This window comes from Anomaloglossus baeobatrachus, chromosome 2 (genome assembly GCF_048569485.1).
Source record: "Anomaloglossus baeobatrachus isolate aAnoBae1 chromosome 2, aAnoBae1.hap1, whole genome shotgun sequence".
Taxonomy (NCBI): Eukaryota; Metazoa; Chordata; class Amphibia; order Anura; family Aromobatidae; genus Anomaloglossus; species Anomaloglossus baeobatrachus.
The window spans coordinates 341,956,744-341,982,479 of NC_134354.1; the positions used below are offsets into that span (position 1 = coordinate 341,956,744).

Genomic DNA, 25,736 nt, shown 5'->3' on the forward strand with positions numbered 1-25,736 from the left:
CTAGGGAGGTCCATGGTTATTGGACTCTCCCAAGCCTAAAAATAGCAGGCCGCAGCCGCCCCAGAAGTGGCGCATCCATTAGATGCGCCAATCCTGGTGCTTCGCCCCAGCTCATCCCACGCCCTGGTGCGGTGGCAAACAGGGTAATATATGGGGTTAATACCAGATGTGTAATGTCACCTGGCATCAAGCCATGGGGTTGGTGAGGTCAGGCGTCTATCAGATACCCGACATCACCAACCCAGTCAGTAATAAAAAAAAATAGACGACAAACACATTTTTATTTGAAAAAACACTCCCCAAAACATTCCCTCTTTAACCAATTTATAAGAATGAAAAACAAATCCGAATCTGGTGTAATCCAAGGGGTTGCCATGACGATCCACACTGTCCCAGTCAATGAAGAGCAGGATGTTCCCCATTGGCTGGGAGAGCAGTGCAGTGACCTGAGCTAACATCAATGGGTCAGCCCAGGTCACTGCAGGGCATGACAAGTGCTTCCTGTCAGCGAGGTACATTACCTGCGCTGATCTCCAGCACTGCCGACCTGTCACTGAGTTCAATGACCACCGCTTTCACAGCCAAATATCGCGAGAGGCCCGTGACGTCACCGCTAGTCAGTCTTGGGTCGGAAGCGAGAGGTGATGTGACAAGCGGCGGCCATGGAGGACAGTGACAGCGCTGAGGTCGGGATGGCGGGACTTCATCACCGCAGGTAAGCCGAGCGGGACCGTGTGTGTGTGTGTGTGTGTGTGTGTGTACGTGTGTACATGCCGCGGGCAGGAGGGGGCGGAGCGAACTGAGCGGGGAAGTGTGAGCTTCCTGCACGTAACTAGGATAAACATCGGGTTACTAACCAAAGCGCTTTGGTTGGATACCCGATGTTTATCTTGGTTACCAGCTTCTGGTAGGCTGCCAGAGATGGCTCCTGCACACTGTAGCTGTAAAAAGCCCTGCTTTTTGCTGCTAGAACCAATCTCGAACGTATCTAGAACTATCGAGCTTTTGCAAAAAGCTCGAGTTCTAGTTCGATCTCGAACAGCCCCCAAAATCACTCGAGCTTAGAACTGGAGAACCTCAAACCGCGAACCGCGCTCAACTCTACAAATGACAATACATTTTGGCTTCCGTCACCAAGAGAACTACGATTTTGGGTTTCTTTTTTATTGACCATTTTAGGAGAAAACATAATCCCATATTATAAAAATCCTGTTTGTTTTAAAATATATAGTTCCCATAAATACAAAAGCAAACGACTAAACTGTATAGAAAAAAGTAACACATTCAATGTAAACTTCAATTTAAGCAATATCCCTTTGTAGGAATAAAACTGGTAAAATATGTAATCAAAATTGCAAATGTTTCATTAACCAAAAATACTTTCCTTCAGCAATAAAAAGGCCCCGTCAGTCACAATTCTGCTCTGCTTGCCAATACACAGTAACTTTCCACAAGGTTTCATAGTGTAGTGGTCATCACGTCTGCTTAATATGCAGAAGGTCCAGGGTTCAATACCCTGTAAAACCGATATGTTCTTGGTGTTGAAATAATAACCTATCAAACTACAATATATGAAGTTCTTGACATTGTTGCCGAATGATGAGATGTTTTAGCTTCCATCATCAACAGAACTACGAATGATTTTTTTTTTCCACTGGCGGTCAAAACTCGTCTCTAATTGCCATTACTTTGCAGGATTTCACAGGTTTCAAAGTGTAGTGGTCATCACGTCTGCTTAATACGCAAAAGGTCCTGAGGTAAATCCCCAGTGAATACAATCTGTTCTTGGTGTTGAAATAATACCCTATCAACCAGCAATATATAAAGTTCTTGGCTTTGTTGTCGAATAACAGGATGTTTTGGCTTCCATCACCAACAGAACTACGAATTTTTTTTTTTTTTCCCCTGGCGGTCAAAACTCGTCTCCAATTGCCATTGCTTTGCAGGATTTCACATGGTTCATAGTGTAGTGGTCATCACGTCTGTTTCACACGCAGAAGGTCCTGAGTTCAATCCCCAGTGAAACCAATCTGTTCTTGGTGTTGAAATAGTACCCTATCCAACTACAATATATGAAATTCTTGGCTTTGTTGCTGAATGACGAGATGTTTTGGCTTCCATAACCAACAGAACTACGAATTATTTTTTTTTTGCCCCTGGCGGTCAAAACTCGTCTCTAATTGCCATTACTTTGCAGGATTTCACAGGTTTTCTAGGGTGGTGGTTATCAAGTCTGCTTCACATGCAGAATGTTCTGGGTTCAATCCCCAGTGAAACCAATCTTTTTTCGGTGTTGAAGTAATTTGCTCTCAACCTGTAGTATATGAAATTCTTGGTTTCGTTGCCAAATGACAATACATATTGGCTTCCATCACAAAGAGAACTGCGATTTTGGGTTTCTTTTTTATTGACTAATTTAGCAGAAAACATAATCACATATTATAAAAATCCTTTTTGTTTCAAAATATATAGTTCCCATAAATACAAAAGCAAACGACTAAACTGTGTAGAAAAAAGTAACACATTCAATGTAAACTTCAATTTTATCAATATACCTTTGTAGGAATAAAACTGGTAAAATATGTAATAAAAATTGTAAATTTTTCATTACCAAAAATACTTTTCTTCAGCAATATAAAGGCCCCGTTAGTCACAATTTTGCTCTGATAGCCAATACTCTATAATTTTTTGTCAGGTTTCATAGTGTAGTGGTAATCATGTGTGCTTTACATGCAGAAGGTCCTGATTCAATCCCCAGTGAAACTTATCGGTTCTTGGTGTAGAAGTAATACTCTATCAACTTGCAATATAAAAAGTTCTTGGCTTTGTTCACAAATAATGGGATGTTTTGTCTTCCATCACCAACAGTACTACGAATTATTTTTTTTTTTCCCCTGGCGGTCAAAACTCGTCTCTAATTGCCATTACTGTGCAGGATTTTACAGGTTTTCTAGTGTGGTTGTCATCAAGTCTGCTTCACATGCAGTAAGTTCTGGGTTCAATCCCCAGTGAAACCAACCTGTTTTCGGTGTTGAAGTAATTTCCTATCAACCTGTAAGAAATGAAATTCTTCATTTCGTTGCCAAATGACAATACATTTTGGCTTCCATTACAAAGAGAACTACGAATTTGGGTTTCTTTTTTATTGACCATTTTAGCAGAAAACATAATCCCATATTATAAAAATCCTGTTTGTTTCAAAATACATAGTTCCCATAAATACAAATGCAAACGACTAAACTGTGTAGAAAAATGTAACACATTCAATGTAAACTTCAATTTAAGCAATATCCCTTTGTAGGAATAAAACTGGTAAAATATGTAATAAAAATTGTAAATGTTTTATTACCAAAAATACTTTCCACCAGCAATAAAAAGGCCCCGTCAGTCAAAATTCTGATCTGCTAGCCAATAAACATTAACTTTTCACCAGGTTTCATAGTGTAGTGGTCATCACGTCTGCTTAACACGTAGCAGGTCTTGGGTTCAATCCCCAGTAAAACCAATCTGTTCTTGGTGTTGAAATAATACCCTATCAAACTACAATATATGAAGTTTTTGGCTTTGTTGCCGAATGATGGGATGTTTTGGCTTCCATCACCAACAGAACTACGATTTTTTTTTTTCCTCTGGCGGTCAAAACTCGTCTCCAATTGCCATTGCTTTGCAGGATTTTACAGGTTTCATAGTGTAGTGGTCATCATGTCTGCTTCACACACTGAAGGTCCTGGGTTCAATCCCCAGTGAAAACAAGCTGTTTTCGGTGTTGAAGTAATTTCCTATCAACCTACAGTATATGAAGTTCTTGGCTTTGTTGCCGAATGATGGGATGTTTTGGCTTCCATCACCATTAGAACTACGAATTTGTTTTTTTTTTTCCTGGTGGTCAAAACTTGTCGCTAATTGCCATTACTTCGCAAGGATTTCATAAAAAAAACATAAAAGGAGCCCGAAATTACAATTAGTGCCCGATAATGTGCCAGTCTGGAACCTATCTGCTTATATCCTTTCAGAGAATCAAATTTCACTATTAAGCAAGGGCTTGGGATTCTCACCTAATACTAATTTTGTTGTCTTCCATACCAGCTTAGACCTGAAAAAATTTGCCAGAAATATAACGTTAAAGCGACACTTCTTTCAAGATACAGAGACAACAGTAAATATCCAAAAGACTATTGTACCAACTGATAAACCTTATATTGCAAATGACTACCCATTGTTTCAAGAACAAAATGCCATCATGGACCTCCGTCTACTCCAGTCGGATTAGAATCAGCAATTTTACTCTGAAGACATTAGATCAAAAATTCAGTTGTCTAATTAGACATATTATCCAGTTCAATCATGACCAATGATAATGGACACTTTTCAAGAACTGATAGTCCAAGAATTAACAGAGCTGAGCAGGACATTCTCCCCCCACAGAGGTAATCTCACAAAAGGAGAAAGAACCGCATTGTCTGAACTAATTCATAATACTAACATAGTGATCAGACAAGCAGATAAAGGAGGGTTGATTGTCCTGCTCGACTCTGGCCTATATAAGAAATTAACTCTCTCTGATCTACAGGACCTGGATACCTATGCTGAACTACGAAAGGATCCTACTGACCATTACAATATTCTTATGTTAAAAATCTTGGAAGAGGGTGTTTGAATGGGAGCCATTGATAGTAAAATAAAAGACAATCTATTTGTGTCATTTCCTGTGGTACCAATATACCATTCATTACGTAAAATACATAAAAACATTTTTCCTCCCCCCCTCCGGCATAGGGTCTTTGGGGGAAAAATTAGGAGGTTGGGTGGATCAATTTTTGCAACCATTGGTTTATAACATCCCAGGTTTTATCAAAGACACGAAAGAGATTGTCAAAGCATTAGATAGATTTCATTGGCAAAAAAACTATCGATGGCTCTCATGCGATTTAATTTCATTGTACCCTTCAATACCACACAATATAGCATTAAGATCTCTGTCACAACATCTGGACAGATTCAGCACTTATGAAACTGAACTTAAGGATTTTATTTTGATGGCTGTACAGTTTCTCTTACAACACAATTATTTTACCTTTGATGGACAGTATTATTTGCAGTGTAGGGGAGTCAGTATGGGGGCTCGATTCTCCCCCTCGCTAGCTAACATTGTCATGGTGAGGTGGAAAGAACAGTTTTTATACGGTGATGCCAACCCATTCAGCAGCAGCAGCAGCAGTAGCATCCTTTGGTATGGCAGTTACCTAGATGACATGCTACTGATTTGGGTTGGTCCACCAGAAGAAATCACAAACTTTTCTGCTTCACACCCAGAAGTTCCTGGGTTCAATCCCCAGTGAAACCAATCCGTTTTCGGTGTTGAAGTAATTTCCTATCAACCTGTAAAATATGAAATTCTTAGTTTCGTTGCCAAATGACAATACATTTTGGCTTGCATCACCAAGAGAACTACGATTTTGGGTTTCTTTTTTATTGACCATTTTAGCAGAAAACATCTTCCCATATTATAAATATCCTGTTTGTTTCAAAATATATAGTTCCCATAAATACAAAAGCAAATGACTAAACTATGTAGAAAAATGTAACACATTCAATGTAAGTTTCAATTTAAGCAAAATCCCTTTGTAGGAATAAAACTAGTAAAATATGTAATAAAAATTGTAAATGTTTCATTAACCAAAAAATACTTTCCTTCAGCAATGAAAAGGCCCCGTCAGTCACAATTTTGCTCTGCAAGCCAATACACAGTAACATTCCATCAGGTTTCATAGTGTAGTGGTCATCACGTCTGCCAAACACGCAGCAGGTCCTAGATTCAATCCGCAGTAAAACCAATCTGTTCATGGTGTTGAAATAAAACACGATCAACCTGTTATATATGAAGTTCTTGCTTTTGTTGCCGAATGACGGGATCTTTTAGCTTCCATCACCAACAGAGCTACGAATTTGTTTTTCTCTCCCCTGGCGGTCAAAACTCGTCTCTATTTGCCATTACTTTGCAGAATTTCAAAGGGTTCATAGTGTAGTGGTCATCGCATCTGCTTCACACGCTGAAGGTCCTGGGTTCAATCCTCAGTAAAACCAATCCATTTTTGGTGTTGACGTAATTTCCTATCGACTTGTAATATATGAAATTCTTGGTTTCGTTGCCAAATGACAATACATTTTGGCTTCCATCACCAAGAGAACTACGATTTTGGGTTTCTTTTTTATTGACCATTTAAGCAGAAAACATAATCCCATATTATAAAAATCCTGTTTGTTTCAAAAAATATATGGTTCCCATAAATACAAAAGCAAACGACTAAACTTTGTAGAAAAAAATAACACATTCAATGTAAACTTCAATTTAAGCAAAATCCGTTTGTAGGAATAAAACTGGTAAAATATTTAATAAAAATTGTAAATGTTTCATTAATCAAAAATACTTTCCTTCAGCAATTAAATGGCCCCGTCAGTCACAATTCTGCTCTGCAAGCCAATACACAGTAACTTTCTGTCAGGTTTCATAGTGTAGTGGTCATCACGTCTGTTTAACACGCTGAAGGTCCTTGGTTCAATCTCCAGTAAAACCAATCTGTTCTTGATGTTGAAATAATACCCTATCAAACTACAAAATATGAAGTTCTTGGCTTTGTTGCCAAATGATGGGATGTTTTGGCTTCCATCACCAACAGAACTATGAATTATTTTTTTTTTTTTTTTCCTGGCAGTCAAAACTCATCTCTAATTGACATTACTTTGCAGTATTTCACAGGTTTTCTAGTGTGGTGATCATCAAGTCTGCTTCACATGCAGAAGGTCCTGAGTTCAATCCCCACTGAAACCTATCCGTTTTAGGAGTTTAAGTTATTTCCTATCGACTTGTAATATATGAAATTATTGGTTTCGTTGCCAAATGACAATACATTTTGGCTTCCATCACCAAGAGAACTACGATTTTGGGTTTCTTTTTTATTGACCATTTTAGCAGAAAACATAATCCCATATTATAAAAATCCTGTTTGTTTTAAAATATATAGTTCCCATAAATACAAAAGCAAACGACTAAACTATGTAGAAAAAAATAACACATTTAATGTAAACTTCAATTTAAGCAAAATCCCTTTGTAGGAATAAAACTGGTAAAATATGTAATAAAAATTGTAAATGTTTCATTAACCAAAAATACTTTCCTTCAGCAATAAAAAGGCCCCGTCAGTCACAATTCTGCTCTGCAAGCCAATACACAGTAAGTTTCTATCAGGTTTCATAGTGCAGTGGTCATCACGTCTGTTTAACATGCTGAAGGTCCTAGGTTCAATCCCCAGTAAAACAAATCTCTTCATGGTGTTGAAATAAGTGTTTCACCTGAAACGTGTAGTGCTGGTCATGTTTTTCATTGTATCTGCGTGATGAATTAAAGACCTTGGTTTCTCTGCCTAAAGAGCTGGACATCCCTTCTTCTTTATTTGCAATACTAGGCTATGGCAGTGCCTGTCTGTGCTCCAGGGGACAACCAGGAGTGTGCCTACACACGGTGAGCTGATATATATTACTGGATTATTTTCTGCCTTTCGGGACTCCCGTGGCTTTGCTTTCCATACTAATTGAGCATACAACGTTGTTACCTTTCTGGACTTAACCCATTTTGTTCATCTAACCAGTAAGATGAATGGCCGTAGCCAACGCCTAGATAAAGCAAAGTTACTATTTGGTGCTACAAACATGCATGCACCTGCCATTTCTGTATCAAGCGATGAATCAGTGAAAATATTGCAAAAATTGGCAGAAAAAGAAAATAGAATTTGGTGGAATGTAACCATCTTAAAGAACTATGCTGAAAAGTCTATTATTCCAAGGGGCTTACGCCTGAAAAAAAATTCCCAACACAGTCTATTCTGAAGAATTTGTCTCCAAATGGAATGATTTATTATCTTTTTGCTCTCTGAAGCTCATGGGTCTAATTATCGAACATGAAGAGATCACACTTAAAGAGACCCAGACAAGTTTGGATGAAGCAAAATCTACATTTAAATCTACTGTTTCGGAAGAAGATTTTCTGGAAACTATTAATCGCATACAAGTATCTGTTGATAAAATTGAATCAAGTATTATGCACATGAAAAAACGCAAGCTTAATAGGGACTTACATGACTATTCATCTAACCAAGTCTATGAATGGGGCAGATGGGAGAATGCAAATAAATGGAAAAGCCCGCGCTCCATACTAAAAACTCCCAAAATGAAATCTAAAGTCTCATTTGGTTCCTCTGATCTGGACACTTCTATGGTATACACTACTGATGAATCATCTGTTGAATCAACATTTCAACCTTCAAAAAACTACTACAGAAAACAGAAAAATTTCAAAAGAAATGTAGAAGGGGAGGTAGGAAGCATAAATCCAAAAGGTTATGCCCTACGTCCAAAAAGGACTTAGACCTAGATGCCAATTTTGATGTCATTAATTTGTCGTCACATAATGTGTCAGAAACACAAAGAGCACTTCTTGCACTGGGTTTAAATTTTGCCCCAACAAACAATTTTGATTTTTTTTGGTACATTGTGTGATATCAATAGATTTGTTCGTAATGCTGTTATAAAGAAGAGGCTGATGCACAATTAAACACTAATAAGGCTAAGCATGAAAATTTTGATTTTAGAGAACAACTTGCATTATTGTCATTGGAAGACCTAGATAATCAACACAAACCAGAGCCCCCCTTTGATAGCAATATTGCAGCTCGAGTCCCCAATCCAGATTTTTATCCCTTAAATGAAAGATGTGAAGCCATAGTTGATTTTCAAAAAAATATGGAAAGGGATTATAGATTACTACATGATTCGGGCAAAAACACCAATCTCAATAACTTGAATGTCCAGCAGAGGGAGGCACTACATCAACTAGAAAATAATAGTAATATTATCATCAAAAAATCTGATAATGGGGGATCGGTGGTACTAATGGATAAGACTGATTATATTGATTGGATGTATCTTTTGTTATCAGATAATAATACATATGCCCCTGTTGCCACCGATCCCACCCTTACCATCAACAAAAAAATTCACAAGTTAATAAGTGAAGGGGCCTCCCTTGGTTGTTATAGTAAAAAACATGCTGAATATTTCGTAATTGATACCCCCAAAATACCCATTTTATACGGGTTACCTAAAACACACAAAGGGGAAAATCCACCTCCCATGCGGCCTATAATGTCAGGTATTAGCTCGGTGGGTGAGAGGCTTGGACAATGGATTGATTCGGTGTTGCAGCCTCTGGCCCGTCGAGTCCCAGGTTACCTTAGAGACACTATCAGTGTCTTGAATGGAATCAAAAACATCAAATGGCAGAATGGTTATGGGTGGATAACAGCAGATGTCATCTCTTTATATACTTCAATCCCCCAGCAGGTAGCATTAATGGCGGTTCATCATCATTTGGTAAAATATTCGAATTTTGACAATGAAAAGGTGTTGTTCATATTGGACACCATTAAGTTTCTTATGACTAATAACTACTTTCTATTTGATCCTACATTTTTCATCCAAAGGGTAGGAGTATCTATGGGTGCTAAATATTCCCTGTCAGTCGCAAACCTAGTTATGAGTTGGTGGGAGGAAATGTATATTTACAGCGATGACAATCCATTTGCAGAGTGTGTGGTCTGGTATGGGAGATTCATCAATGACGTCCTCCTGGTGTGGGCGGGCGGTGGGTCTCTCGTATCAGACCTCACTACCTATTTAAACAATAATCCTCTCAACATAAAATTTAAAGTGAACTTCCAGCAATTTGCTGTGGAGTTCCTTGATTTGCGGCTGACGGGGCATAGTAATGGTTACATTGAAACATGCACCCATAGAAAACAAGTATCAGGTAACAACATATTGCATGCAGCAAGCCATCACCCAATACATACTATTAAAGCTATACCAGTAGGGGAAACTCAACGTGCTTATAGGAATTGTAATTCACAAACAACCTTACAAACTGAAATAAATACAATTAATTCTAGACTTAGAAACAGAGGATATAAGAACTGGATGCTCAATAGAGCACAAAAATCGTAAAATCTCGAATCACTCCAACTAAAGTTCATCCCCATAATTCATCTAAGAATCGATCTACCATTAATTCAGTCATTACCCTTGCATTACAATACAGCAACCAATTTAATGATATACGTAAAATCTTTTATCGTAATTTAAATACATTAAAAACAGACAGAGTTCTGAAAAAAATTCTCGATAACAACTGTAGAGTGGTTGCTAAACGATCAACCTCTCTGGGTGACAAATTATCCCCAAGTGACATTATCAGTAAGAAATCGAACTTTATAGGCACTAACTGGTTATCCTTAAAGGGTTTCTACCAATGTGCCAGGAAACATTGCAAATTATGTCCATTAACTTCTAAAAAAATCACATCCTTTGATAATAATAATGCCAGTAGTAGCTATGCAATTAAAACCTTTATAAACTTTAAAAGTACATATATTATCTACTTGGCAGAATGCACAATCTGCAAATTAAAATATATAGGTAGTACTAAACGGGAACTGCATATACGCATTAAGGAACATCTGTACGACATAAAACACAAAAAAACTTCCAGAGGCACCTCCCAATTATCAAAACACTTCATTAATAAACACAATGGACAATTTGACACCCTACGAGTATATGGCATAGAAAAAATACAGAAGTCTTATAGAGGGGGTAACTTAGAAACATTTTTACGTAAAAGAGAGGTCTGGTGGATATTCAGACTAGGAACTACTTTCCCTCATGGTCTGAATCTCTGCAGAGACCTCATGATTTATTATTAAAAAATATATATTAAATAAGTCTCTTTTGCCATCATATTGTGGCTTATAGAATTTTCCACAATGTATAAATCGAGTGCCAGTTACCATTGTTATCAATCTTGACTCAGTGTGTGGATAATTTGATTTTATAATGTCTAGTAGTAAACGAACATTTGCAACACGTAGGTCTGCTTCTGTAATGGTGAACTTTCAAGTTTGCTTTAGGCTATGTGCCCACGCTGCGGATTTACCGTGGATTTGCCGCGGATTTCCCGAAAATCTGCAGCAGCGGCACTTCCAAGCCATTTCAATGGCATTTTGGAAATGCTGTGTCCATGCTGCGGATTTTTCCGCTGCGAATTTGCCGCGGATTTTGATCCGGAAAAATCTGCAGCATGTCAATTGTTTGGTGCAGATTTGGTCCGGATTTTTGGTTTTGAAGGGGGAAAAAAAAAAATGAAATCCGCATCAAAATCCGCGGCAAATCCGCAGTAAATTCGCGGCAAATCCGCGGGTGCGGATTTGCCGCGAAAGTCGCGGATTTTCAGGCAGAAAAATCCGCAGGGACATTTTAGCGTGGGCACATAGCCTTATACTATCTGCGATCGTGTGATTCACAATGATCCTATTGTTAGCAGGGTGTGTTCACGTCCCTTAAAAAAAAGCTTGGGGCTGGTATCCCAGTGTTCACAACAGAGGTTTTCCTATGTGAAGTTTATGAATGATCCAGCTACTGATTTAATGGCACTGATTACAACATGCGGTTTTCATCTGATAGTGTTAATCTGACAGCTTGCCATGGAGGTGTGTGGCTGATTTTCCACACACTGAGCATAACAAAAGCATTAATTATACCATAGATAACAGTTTGACATGAATAGTCACAATTTAAATTATAATCTCAACAATCCTTGTACTTTGTACTACATCTAGGCAGACACAGCCAAAAATCATCAAATAAATCTTTGCAGAGACCTCATGATTCATTATTAAAAAATATATATTAAATAAGTCTCCCTTGCCACCATATTGTGGCCCATATAATTTTCCACAATATATAAATTAACTGCCAGTTACCATTGTTGTTAACTTTGACTCCGTGTGTGGATAATGTGTGGATACTGTGACTTCATAATGACTGTTAATTAGAGATAAGCGAACCGGCCGTGGTTCGGCTCGAGTTCGGTTCGCCGAACGAAGGTCTCGTTCGAGTTCGGCGAACGTTCGACGAACCAAACTCGAACCGCATGGGGAACAATAGGAGGCAATCACAAACACATAAAAACACATTATAAATGTACACATACAGTTAATAAACATTGCCATAACACTTACCGGTTCCCGCGATCCCTCCTGCACTCTGTCTCCTGCCACTATTCCATCCGATGATCGCTGAATCCTCCCGGTAACCAGCACTGCCAGCAGTGATGCAGGACCTATCATGACGTGAAAAATAGCCATGTGACCAGTCAGGTGCCTGTTATCTCATTGGCTACAGACTGGTCACATGACTATGACGCGTCATGTAGAACCTGTCATTGCATATCTGTTACAGGGTGCTCTAGCTCGACTCCCCGCTCTGCTTCCACGTTCCCTTAAGGTACCGTCACACTAAGCAAAGCTCCAGCGATCCCACTAGCAACATGACCTGGCAGGGATCGCTGGAGCGTTGCTACACGGGTTGCTGGTGAGCTGTCACACAGGCAGATCTCACCAGAAACCAGTGACCACAGCCCCCAGCCAGCAGCGACGCGTGGAAGCGATGCTGCACTTGGTAACAAAGGTAAATATCGGGTAACCAACCCGATATTTACCTTGGTTACCAGCGCACACCGCTTAGCTCTGGCTCCCTGCACTCCTAGCCAGAGTACACATCGGGTTAATTTAACCCGATGTGTAGTCTGGTTATGTATGCAGGGGGCTGGCACTGGCAGCGTGAGAGCAGCGGATGCTGGTAACTACGGTAAACATCGGGTAACCAAGGAAAAGGCTTCTTGCTTACCCGATGTTTACCGTAGTTACCAGCGTCCGCAGAAGCCGACTCCTGACCGGCTGACACAGCCGGTCAATCACGGAGATCACCGTTGCCATAGCAATGCGCTTGGTAGCAGTGACGGGGACGTCCCGCTACCAGCACGCAGCGGCACCGGAATCACGTGATCGGAGCAGCGTTGCTATGGCAACCCGTGCCACCGCTTACAGCCGGGAGCCTGTGGTCACTCTCACAGAGTGATTTCTGCACGGAGCAAAGCGTCTTCCCCCATGCAGCTGTGCTGTTTGATGGAGCAGACAGAGCTGCATGTGTTGAAGGAGAAAGAAGACATAAGAGCAGGATCGTGGAAGGCTGACAAGGGGTAATAAAGATGGAGTCTCTAATGTGTCTGTGTATTTATTTCTATTAAAGTATTTTTTTTCTGTGTGGTGTTTTTTTTTAACCCTTTATTGGAGATTCTTAATGGCCAGGTCAAACGTGCCTGACATTAAGAATCTCTGGCTTAATACTGGCTAGTAAAACAAAGCCAGTATTAACTCATGATTACCCAACAAGCCACCTGGCTCCAGGGCTGTTGGAAGAGTTGGATACAGCGCCAGATGATGGCGCTTTTATGAGAGCGCCATTTTCTGGGGCAGCTGCGGACTGCAATTCGCAGCAGACGGGCCCAGAAACCTCGGGCTAACCTGTGCTGTGGATTCCAATCCCCAGCTGCCTTGTTGTACCCGGCTGGACACAAAAATGGGGCGAAGCCCACGTCGTTTTTTTGTTTTTTTTTTTAATTATTTCATAAAATTCATAAATTAATTAAAAAACGGGCTTCCCTATATTTTTAGTTCCCAGCCGGGTACAAATAGGCAGCTGGGGGTTACGGGCAGCCCGTACCTGCCTGCTGTACCTGGCTAGCATACAAAAATATGGCGAAGCCCACGTCATTTTTTTGTAGTTTTTTGGCAAAAAAAATAAAAAAATGCTTCCCTGGATTTTCCATTGCCAGTGAAGGTAACACCAAGCAGTGGGGGTTAGCAGCCAGTAGCTGCTTGGATTACCCTTAGCTAGTAATACAAAAAATGCAGCAGGAGCCCATATATATTTTTTTAATTATTTATTTAAATAACTAAAAACAAAAAGGGTTTCCCTGTATTTTGATTGCCTGACATGACAGTGCTGTAAAAACAAATCTTTAAAAAAATGACGTAGCGCTCCGCGGTATTTTTGATTCTCAGTGCAGATAAAGCAGACAGCTATGGGTTGAGACCCCCATCTGCCTGGCTTTACCTTGGTTGGCAATCAAAATACAGGGAAGCCCATTAATTTTTTTTATTTAAAAAATAGTTAAAAAAAAAATGATGTTGGGTCCCCCCATTTTTGATAGCCAGCTAGGGTAAAGCAGACGGCTGTAGTCTGAAAACCACAGCAGGCAGCTTTACCGTGGTTGGAGATCCAATGTGGAGGTCACCCCAGGCTCTTTTTTTATAATTATTTTATAAATAATAATAATTACAAAAAAAAAGTAGGGTCCCCCCCAAATTGGATCACCAGCCAAGGTAAAGCGGACAGCTGTGGTCTGGTATTCTCAGGGTGGGAAGGTCCATAGTTATTCGGCCTTCACAGCCTAAAAATAGCAGGCCACAGGCACCCTAGACGTGGCACATCCAATAGATGCGCCAATCCTGGCGCTTCACCACAGCTCATCCCGTGCCCTGGTGCAGTGGCAAACGGGGTAATAATGGGGTTGATACTAGTTGTAAAGTCACCTGACATCAAGCCCAGCAGTTTGTGATGTCATGGCGTCTGTCAGATACCTGACATCACAAACTGTCAGTACTAACAAAAAAAATAAAAAAAAAAATGTATTTGAAAGAAAACTCCTCAAAACATTCCCTCTTTCACAAATTTATTGTAAGGAAAAAACGGGAACGTATCCCCCATTTTCTAGGAGTGCAGACCCACTATGTGAGGAGTGTGGGTGCAATGAATCTGCACCCACTCTCACTGGGTCCACAGCAGCAGAGTCCATGTCGTAACGGTTGCTACCAAAGCTGCAATGCCCTGCTCATGAGGTAAGGGCATGCCTAATCAGGAGAACTATTCTACATTTCCAAATCTTGGTATTTGCTGATATTATTGCTATTCCACCTACTATATATTGGGGATAGGATCTTGGAGATGGAATACCCCTTTAAGTCCAGTTATCCAGCTGAATGAATACTAAACAACAGAGCTCGTTATTTAGATGTGTTTTCTTGTGGCGTATAACGGACTCTCATGTTTGGTAGTCGTTCAGCAGGGCAACTATAAAATCAAATGCCTCCATTTGGAAATGTAGTATATAGCTCTCCTGATCAACTATGTTCCTTACCTCATGAACAGTGCATTGCAGTAATAATAATAATAATTTATTCAGTGCTATTAATTCCATTGCACTTTACATACATTGGGAACACTGTCCCCATTGGGACTCACAATCTAAATTCCCTATCTGTATGTCTTTGGAGTGTGGGAGGAAACCAGAGTACCCAGAGGAAACTCACACAAACACAGGAAGAACATACAAACTCCTTGCAGATGGTGTTGTTGGTGAGAATTGAACCCAGTACTTCAGTGCTGCAAGACTGCAGTGCTAACCACTGAGCCACCATGCCGCCCATTTGGCTTACAGATGCATAACTACCACTCACTGTGTCTGAACACAGGAACTTGAGCTGACAGCCGCTCTGTGCATGCGGCAGCGTCTATTGTGAAGGAGAGGGCCGCGGGGGATCAACACTGCACAGGTACCGTGGGACACCGGGGAACACAGGTGGGGTTATAGGGGGTGACCTGGCAGGGCCTGGGGAGGAGTTTTCTGTCGCATGTGTCATGGCACATGTGACAGAAATCAAAAGAGTAGGGTGAATGCGGCCGGCGCGCTGCTGTGCGCTTGGCCATCTTGGATTTCTGGGAGGGCATCAGGGGGGGCACTTTGGCGACACCGGGGGACCGGAGGGGACCGGGTAGGAGATTTATCATGTTTGTTCATGCCAGATGGGAGATAAATATTTTTTTACCGACACTGTCATTTACTGTAACGTGATCATCAGTGTACGGTGTATACCTGTGATCACGTGAGCGGGGACCGTAAAAACCGTCCTGAATCAGGATCTCCAGGGTCTCAGCTACGCCTGAAACCCCGGAGATTTTCTGACACTGGGGGGCGCTATTCACTTATTTCTGCCTGCTGTTTATAAACGGCAGATCAGAATAAGGCTACATTAACACGACCGATCCATTTTTGCGGTCTGCAAAAAACAGTCCGTTTTTTTCACGGGTGCATCCGTGTGGCATCCGTTTCCGTTCCGTAGACGGTCCGTATGTCATCTGTTTGTCATCCGTGTGCCTTCTGTTTTTTTTGCGTACTACAAAAAAACTGATGGAGGGAAAATACATAAATTTACCCAGGATAAATAGCTTCAACCTACATGAGGCGGTCACATGTTCAGTCCAGTGCCATTTTCTACTGCTTTTCACAGCGTAGAGCGCTCTGGTGATTATACAGTGCTTGTACACTTTATATCAGTCTTTTCTGTCATTATAATGGCAGAAAGACACATAATGTCCCACTCTCCTGCATTTTGTAATTTTGCACCCTTTGGTGCCTTTCATGTGGCACTAAGGGGTGCTTAGCTTTGTATTTAGCCAAAAAAATGAAAAAAAAAATGACGTAGGGTTCCCCCTATTTTTGTAGCCAACTAGGGTAAAGCAGACGGCTGCAGCCTGCAGACCACAGCTGGCAGCTTCACCTTGGCTGGTAATCCAAAACTGAGGCACCCCACGCTGTTATTTTAAATTAAATAAATAATTTAAAAAAAAAAAACACGTAGGGGTCCCCCCAAAATTGCATCACCAGCCAAGGTAAAGCAAACAGCTGGGGTCTGATATTCTCAGACTAGGGAGGTCCATGGTTATTGGACTCTCACTAGCCTAAAAATAGCAGGCCGCAGCCGCCCCAGAAGTGGCACATCAATTAGATGCGCCAATTCTGGTGCTTCGCCCCAGCTCATCCCGTGCCCTGGTGCGGTGGCAAACGGGGTAATATATGGGGCTAATACCAGATGTGTAATGTCACCTGGCACCAAGCCCTGGGGTTGGTGAGGTCAGGCGTCTATCAGACACCCGACATCACCAACCCAGTCAGTAATAAAAAAAAATAGACGACAAACACATTTTTATTTGAAAAAACACTCCCCAATACATTCCCTCTTTAACCAATTTATTAGATAGAAAAACAAATCCAGGTCTAGTGTAATCCAAGGAGTTCCCATGACGATCCACACTGTCCCAGTCAATGAAGAGCAGGATGTTCCCCATTGGCTGGGAGAGCAGTGCAGTGACCTGAGATAACATCAATAGGTCAGCCCAGGTCATTGCAGGGGATGACAAGTGCTGCTGTCAGCGAGGTACATTACCTGCGCTGATCTCCTGCACACTGACTTCAATCATCTTCACAGCCAAGTATCGCGAGCGGCTCGTGACATCACCGCTAGTCAGTCTCGGGTCGGAAGTGAGAGAAGGTGATGTGACAAGCGGCGGCTATGGAGGACAGTGACAGCGCTGAGGTCGGGACTTCATCACCGCAGGTAAGCCGAGCGGGACCATGTGTGCAGAGTGCCAGGTGAGCGGAGCCTAGCGGGGTAATGTGTGCAGAGTGCCAGGTGGGCGGAGCCTAGCGGGACCATGTGTGCAGAGTTCCAGGTGGCGGAGCCTAGCGGGGCAATGTGTGCAGAGTGCCAGGTGGGCGGAGCCTAGCGGGACCATGTGTGCAGAGGGCCAGGTGGGCGGAGCCTAGCGGGACCATGTGTGCAGAGTGCCAGGTGGGCGGAGCCTAGCGGGACCATGTGTGCAGAGTGCCAGATGGGCGGAGCCTAGCGGGACCATGTGTGCAGAGTGACAGGTGGGCGGAGCCAAGCAGGGTAATGTGTGCAAAGTGCCAGATGGACGGAGCCTAGCAGAGCCATGTGTGCATAGTGCCAGGTGGGCGGAGCCTAGCGGGACCATGTGTGCAGATTGTCAGTTGGGTGAAGTATAGCAGGACCATGTGTGCAGAGTGCCAGGTGGGCGGAGCCATGTGTGCTGGCGGCGGAGTGCGAAGTGGGTGGAGCCTAGCGGGGTCATATGGCGCTGAGGACGTCAGTGTCGTGGACTGCTTGGCTGGGGACAGGTGAGTGTGAGTGTGTGTGTGTGTGTGTGTGTACAGGCCGCGTGCAGGAGGGGGCGGAGTGAGCTGAGCGGGGAAGTGTGGTCTTCCTGCACACGTAACTAGGATAAATATCGGGTTACTAACCAAAGCGCTTTGCTTGGATACCCGATGTTTATCTTGGTTACCAGCTTCTGGCAGGCTGCCAGCGATGGCTCCTGCACACTAGCTGCAAAAAGCCCTGCTTTTTGCTGCTAGAACCGCTCTCGAACGTAACTAGAACTATCGAACTTTAGCAAAAAGCTCGAGTTTTAGTTCGTTCTAGAACACCCCCCAAAATCACTCGAACCGCGAACTGGAGAACCGCGATCCAAGCTCAACTCTACTGTTAATAAACGAACATTTGCAACATGTAGGTCTGCTTCTGCAATGTGGAACTTTTAAGTCTGCTTCATACTACCTGCGATCGTGTGATTCACAATGATCCTATTGGTAGTAGGGTGTGTTCATGTCCCTAGAAAAAAGCTTGGGGCTTATCTCCCAGTGTTCACAACAGAAGTTCTCCCATGTGAAGTTTATGGATGATCATGCTACAGTCTTAATGGCACTGATTACAACTTGCGGCTTTGATATGTTAGTGCTAATCTTATAGTTTGCCGTGGAGGTGTACGGCCGATTTTCCACACACTGAGTTAAGCAAAAGCAATAATTATCACAGATAACAGCTTGACATGAATGGCTGCAATTTAAAATACAATCTCAACAACCTTTGCTTACTATTAATTGTACTTTGTATTATATCTAGGCAGACACAGCCAAAAAATCATCAAAAAAATCACCAAATAAATTATTAAAATTTTAAGAACTGATAATTTTTTTTCTCAATACGAATCCAGTATTATAGATGAGCTACATAGAAATGGGTAGTTTTATATTCAGAAATATATTCAACAAAAGCATGATTACCAACTGCACATAAATGTAGGACATCATTCAATTTAAAGAACATTTTGTTTTTGAATTAAATCTTATATAAGGTGTCACTATTAAATAATTAAAATAAAAAGGGAAAAATCACAGAAAAAAACAATTATTTCCATGTGCAGGTTTATAGGTGTCATTGTAATTGTGCATGTTTATGTATATTTATGTACTAATATGTGCGTGTATTTTCAAGTATGCATTTTTGCACTGTATATTGGCGCACCATAACCAGTATGCTGTAATATATCTATATTTAGTCCAGATATTTTTAAGAAAATCCAAAAAATCTAAAAAAAATCTTGTTTGTATTATATTATAATCATTATGGAAGCCTCACTTAAAATGTGTATGGTGCTCAAGTGTTCTAAACACCTGCTTTGACAATTGTATATAAACTCTGTAGCGCCTCCTTTCCAGCATCATGATTAAGGGTGAGTTTTACACCTGAAACGCGTAGTGCTGGCCATGTATTTCGTTGTATCTGCATGATGAATTAAAGACCTTGGTTTCTCTGCCTGAAGAGCTGGACATCCCTTCTTTTTTATCTGCAATACTAGGCTGTGGCAGTGCCTGTCCGTGCTCCAGGGGACAACCAGGAGTGAGCCTACACACGGTGAGCGGTGAGCTGATATAAATTACTGATTGAAATAAAACCCTATCAACCTGCAATATATGAAGTTCTTGGCTTTGTTGCCGAATGACGGGATGTTTTGGCTTCCATCATCAACAGAGATACGAATTTTTTTTTTCCCCTGGCGGTCAAAACTCGTCTCCAATTGCCATTGCTTTGCAGGATTTCACAGGTTTCATAGTGTAACGGTCATCTCGTCTGCTTTACACAGAAGGTCCTGGGTTCAATCCCCAGTGAAACCAATATGTTTTCGGTGTTGAAGCAATTTCCTATCGACTTGTAATATATGAAATTCTTGGTTTCGTTGCCGAATGACAATACATTTTGGCTTCCATCACCAAGAGAACTACTATTTTGGGTTTCTTTTTTATTGACCATTTTAGCAGAAAACATAATCCCATATTATAAAAATCCTGTTTGTTTCAAAAAATATAGTAGCCAATACTCTATAATTGTTTGTCAGGATTCATAGTGTAGTGGTAATCACGTCTTCTTTCCTCGCAGAAGGTCCTGGGTTCAATCCCCAGTAAAACCCATCTGTTCTTGGTGTTGAAATAATACCCTATCAACGTGCAATATATGAAGTTCTTGGAATTGTTGCCGAATAATGGGATGTTTTAGCTTCCATCATCAACAGAACTACGAATTATTTTTTTTTTTCCCCTGGCGGTAAAAACTCGTCTCTAATTGCCATTACTTTGCAGGATTTTACAGGTTTCAAAGTGTAGTAGTCATCACATCTGCTTCACACTCAGAAGGTCCTGGGTTTAATCCCTTGTAAAAACAAGCCGTTTTCACTGTTGAAGTAATTTGCTATCAACCTGTAATATATAAAATTTTTGGTTTCGTTGCCAAATGACAATACATTTTGGCTTCCATCACAAAGAGAACTACGATTTTGGGTTTCTTTTTGATTTTCCATTTTAGCAGAAAACATAATCCCATATTATAAAAATCCTGTTTGTTTCAAAATAAATAGTTCACATAAATACAAAAGCAAACGACTAAACTGTGTAGAAAAAAGTAACACATTCAATGTAAACTTCAATTTAAGCAATATCCCTTTGTAGGAATAAAGCTGGTAAAATATGTAATAAAAATTGTAAATGTTTCATTATCAAAAATACTTTCCATCAGCAATAAAAAGGCCCCGTCAGTCACAATTCTGCTCTGCTATACTATAATTTTTGTCTTGTTTCATAGTGTAGTGGTAATCACGCCTTTTTTCCACGCAGAAAGTCCTGGATTCAATCCCCAGTAAAACCTATCTCTTCTTAGTGTTGAAATAGGAACCTATCAACGTGCAATATAAGAAGGTGTTCGCTTTGTTGCCGAATTAAGGGATGTTTTGGTTTCCATCACTAAAAGAAGTTCGTCTTATTTTTTTTTTCCCCTGGCGGTCAAAACTCGTCTCTAATTGCCATTACTTTGCAGGATTTCACAGGTTTTCTAGTGTGGTGGTCATCAAGTCTGCTTTACATGCAAAATGTTATGGGTTCAATCCACAGTTAAACCAATCTGTTTTTGGTGTTGAAGTAATTTCCTATCAACCTGTAAGATATGAAATTCTTGGTTTCGTTGCCAAATGACAATACATTTTGGCTTCTATCAAAGGAGAACTACGATTTTGGGTTTCTTTTTTTTGATCATTTTAGCAGAAAACATAATCCCATATTATAAAAATCCTGTTTGTTTCAAAAAATATAGTTCCCATAAATACAAAAGCAAAAGGCCAAACTATGTGGAAAAAAGTAACACATTCAATATAAACTTCAATTTAAGCAAAATCCCTTTGTAGGAATAAAACTAGTAAAATATGAAATAAAAATTGTAAATGTTTCATTAACCAAAAACACTTTTCTTCAGCAATAAAAAGGCCCCATCAGTTACAATTCGGCTCCGATAGCCAATACACTAAAATTTTTGGTCAGGTTTCAAAGTATAGTGGTCATCACGTCTGCCTTACACGCAGAAGGTCCTGGGTTCAATCCCCAGTGAAACCAATCTGTTTTCGGTGTTGAAGTAATTTCCTATCGACTTGTAATATATGAAATTATTGGTTTCGTTGCCAAATGACAATACATTTTGGCTTCCATCACCAAGAGAACTACGATTTTGGGTTTCTTTTTTATTGACCAATTTAGCAGAAAACATAATCCCATATTATAGAAATCCTGTTTGTTTAAAAAATATAGTTTCCATAAATACAAAAGCAAAAGACCAAACTATGTAGAAAAAAGTAACACATTCAATATAAACTTCAATTTAGGCAAAATGCCTTTGTAGGAATAAAACTAGTAAAATATGTAATAAAAATTGTAAATGTTTCATTAACCAAAAACACTTTTCTTCAGCAATAAAAAGGCCCCGTCAGTTACAATTCGGCTCCGATAGCCAATACTCTACATTTTTTGTCAGGATTCATAGTGTAGTGGTAATCACGTCTGCTTAACATGCAGAAGGTCCTAGGTTCAATCCCCAGTGAAACCAAAATGTTCTTGGTGTTGTAATAATACCTTATCAAACGACAATGTATGAAGTTCTCAGCTTTGTTGCCGAATGACGGGATGTTTTAGCTTCCATCACCAATAGAACTGCGAATTATTATTTTTTTTTTTCCCTGGTGGTCAAAACTCGTCTCTAATTGCCATTACTTTGCAGGATTTCACAGGTTTCAAGTGTAGTAGTCATCACATCTGCTTCACACGCAGATGGTCCTGGGTTCAATCCCCAGTAAAAATAAGCCGTTTTCGCTGTTGAAGTGATTTGCTATCAACCTGTAATATATAATATTCTTTGTTTTGTTGCCAAATGACAATACATTTTGGCTTCCATCACAAAGAGAACTACGATTTTGGGTTTCTTTTTTATTGACCATTTTAGCAGAAAACATAATCCCATATAAAAAAATCTGTTTGTTTCAAAATATATAGTTACCATAATTTCAAAAGCAAACGACTAAACTATGTAGAAAAAAGTAACACATTCAATGTAAACTTCAATTTAAGCCAAATCTCTTTGTAGGAATAAAACTGGTAAAATATGTAATAAAAATTGTAAATGTTTCATTAACCAAAAATACTTACCTTCAGCAATAAAAAGGCCCCATCAGTCACAATTTTGCTCTGCTTGCCAATACACAGTAACTTCCCATCAGGTTTCATAGTGTAGTGGTCATCACGTCTGCTTTACACGCAGAAGGTCCTGGGTTCAATCCCCAGTGAAACCCATCTTTTCTTGGTGTTGAAATAATACCCTATCAACCTGCCTCGTATAAGGTTCTTGGCTTTGTTGCCGAATAACAGGATGTTTTGGCTTACATCACCAACAGAACTACGAATTATTTTTTTTTTTTCCTGGCGGTCAAAACTCGTCTCTAATTGCCATTACTTTGCGGGATTTCACAGGTTTCATAGTGTAGTGGTCATCACGTCTGCTTAGCACGCAGAAGGTCTTGGGTTCAATCCCCAGTGATTGGGGATTTTTGCTGCTAGAACCATTCTCGAACGTATCTAGAACTATCGAGCTTTAGCAAAAAAGCTCGAGTTCTAGTTCCATCTAGAACAGCCCCCAAAATCACTCGAGCCGCGAACTGGAGAACCTCGAACCGCGAACCGTGCTCAACTCTACCCATAAATACAAAAGCAAAAGACCAAACTATGTAGAAAAAAGTAACACATTCAATGTAAACTTCAATTTAAGCAAAATCCCTTTGTAGGAATAAAACTGGTAAAATATGTAATAAAAATTGCAAATGTTTCATTAACCAAAAATACTTTCCTTCAGCAATAAAAAGGCCCCATCTGTCACAATTCTGCTCTGCTAGCCAATACATGGTAACTTTCCTTCAGGTTTCATAGTGTAGTGGTCATCACGTCTGTGAAACATGCGGAAACTCCTGGGTTCAATCCCCAGCAAAACCAATCTGTTCATGGTGTTGAAATATTACCCTATCAAACTACACTATATGAAGTTTTTGGCTTTGTTGCCGAATGATGGGATGTTTTGGCTTCCATCACCAACAGAACTACGAATTATTTTTTTTTTCCCCTGGCGGTCAAAACTCGTCTCTAATTGCCATTACTTTGCAGAATATCATAGGTTTCATAGTGTAGTGGTCATCACGTCACATGCAGAACATCTTGGGTTCAATCCTCAGTGAAACCAATCTGTATTCGGTATTGAAGTAATTTCCTATCAACTTGTAAGATAAGATATTCTTGGTTTCGTTGCCAAATGACAATACATTTTGGCTTTTATCACCAAGAGAACTACGATTTTGGGTATCTTTTTTATTGACCATTTTAGCAGAAAACATAAGCCCATATTGTAAAAAATCTCTTTGTTTCAAAAAATATAGTTCCCATAAATACAAAAGCAAAAGACCAAACTATGTAAAAAAAAGTAACACATTTGATATAAACTTCAATTTAAGCAAAATCCCTTTGTAAATCCCTTGAAAGTAACACATTCAATGTAAACTTCAATTTAAGCAAAATCTCTTTGTAGGAATAAAACTGGTAAAATATGTAATAAAAATTGTAAATGTTTCATTAACCAAAAACACTTTCCTTCAGCAATATAAAGGCCCCGTCACTTACAATTCGGCTCCGATAGCCAATACTCTATAATTGTTTGTCAGGATTCATAGTGTAGTGGTAATCACGTCTGCTTTACTCGCAGCAGGTCCTGGGTTCAATCCCCAGTGAAACCCATCTGTTCTTGGTGTTGAAATAATACCCTATCAACGTGCAATATATGAAGTTCTTGGAATTGTTGCCGAATGATGGGATGTTTTAGCTTCCATCATCAACAGAACTACGAATTATTTTTTTTTTCCCCTGGCGGTCAAAACTCGTCTCTAATTGCCATTACTTTGCAGGATTTTACAGGTTTCAAAGTGTAGTAGTCATCACATCTGCTTCACACTCAGAAGGTCCTGGGTTTAATCCCTTGTAAAAACAAGCCGTTTTCACTGTTGAAGTAAGTTGCTATCAACCTGTAATATATAAAATTTTTGGTTTCGTTGCCAAATGACAATACATTTTGGCTTCCATCACAAAGAGAACTACGATTTTGGGTTTCTTTTTGATTGTCCATTTTAGCAGAAAACATAATCCCATATTATAAAAATCCTGTTTGTTTCAAAATAAATAGTTCCCATAAATACAAAAGCAAACGACTAAACTGTGTAGAAAAAAGTAACACATTCAATGTAAACTTCAATTTAAGCAATATCCCTTTGTAGGAATAAAACTGGTAAAATATGTAATAAAAATTGTAAATGTTTCATTATCAAAAATACTTTCCATCAGCAATAAAAAGGCCCCGTCAGTCACAATTCTGCTCTTCTATTCTATAATTTTTGTCTTGTTTCATAGTGTAGTGGTAATCACGCCTTTTTTCCATGCAGAAAGTCCTGGATTCAATCCCCAGTAAAACCAATCTTTTTTTCGGTGTTGAAGTAATTTCCTATCGACTTGTAATATATGAAATTCTTGGTTTCATTGCCAAATGACAATACATTTTGGCTTCCATCACCAAGAGAACTACGATTTTGGGTTTCTTTTTTATTGACCATTTTAGCAGAAAACATAATCCCATATTATAAAAATCCTGTTTGTTTCAAAAAATACAGTTCCCATAAATACAAAAGCAAAAGACCAAACTATGTGGAAAAAAGTAACTCATTCAATTTAAACTGGGTTCAATTCCCAGTGAAACCAAACTGCTCCTGGTGTTGAAATAATACCCTATTCAACTACAATTTATGTAGTTCTTGGCTTTGTTGCCGAATGACGGGATGTTTTGGCTTCCATCACCAATAGAACTACGAATTATTTTTTTTTTCCCCTGGCGGTCAAAACTCGTCTCTAATTGCCATTACTTTGCAGGATTTCACAAGTTTTAAAGTGTGGTGGTCATCAAGTCTGCTTCACATGCAGAACGTTCTGGGTTCAATCCCAAGTGAAAACAATCTGTTTTAGGTGTTGAAATAGTACCCTATCCAACTACAATATATGAAGTTCTTGGCTTTGTTGCCGAATGACGGGATGTTTTGGCTTCCATAACCAACAGAACTGCGAATTATTTTTTTTTTGCCCCTGGCGGTCAAAACTCGTCTCTAATTGCCGTTACTTTGCAGGATTTCACAGGTTT

The 25,736-nt window shown here is 39.9% G+C and overlaps 3 non-coding genes across 3 annotated transcripts; all 3 read left to right on the forward strand.

The window, feature by feature from the left end:
* The first annotated feature begins 1,454 nt into the window (after nucleotides 1-1,454).
* On the forward strand, nucleotides 1,455-1,527 carry TRNAI-AAU (transfer RNA isoleucine (anticodon AAU)). Its single transcript has one exon. It is a non-coding gene; the product is annotated as a tRNA-Ile (tRNA).
* Nucleotides 1,528-21,507: 19,980 nt separating this feature from the next.
* TRNAV-UAC (transfer RNA valine (anticodon UAC)) lies at nucleotides 21,508-21,580 on the forward strand. Its single transcript has one exon. It is a non-coding gene; the product is annotated as a tRNA-Val (tRNA).
* Nucleotides 21,581-22,733: 1,153 nt separating this feature from the next.
* TRNAV-UAC (transfer RNA valine (anticodon UAC)) lies at nucleotides 22,734-22,806 on the forward strand. Its single transcript has one exon. It is a non-coding gene; the product is annotated as a tRNA-Val (tRNA).
* The last annotated feature ends 2,930 nt before the right edge of the window (nucleotides 22,807-25,736 follow it).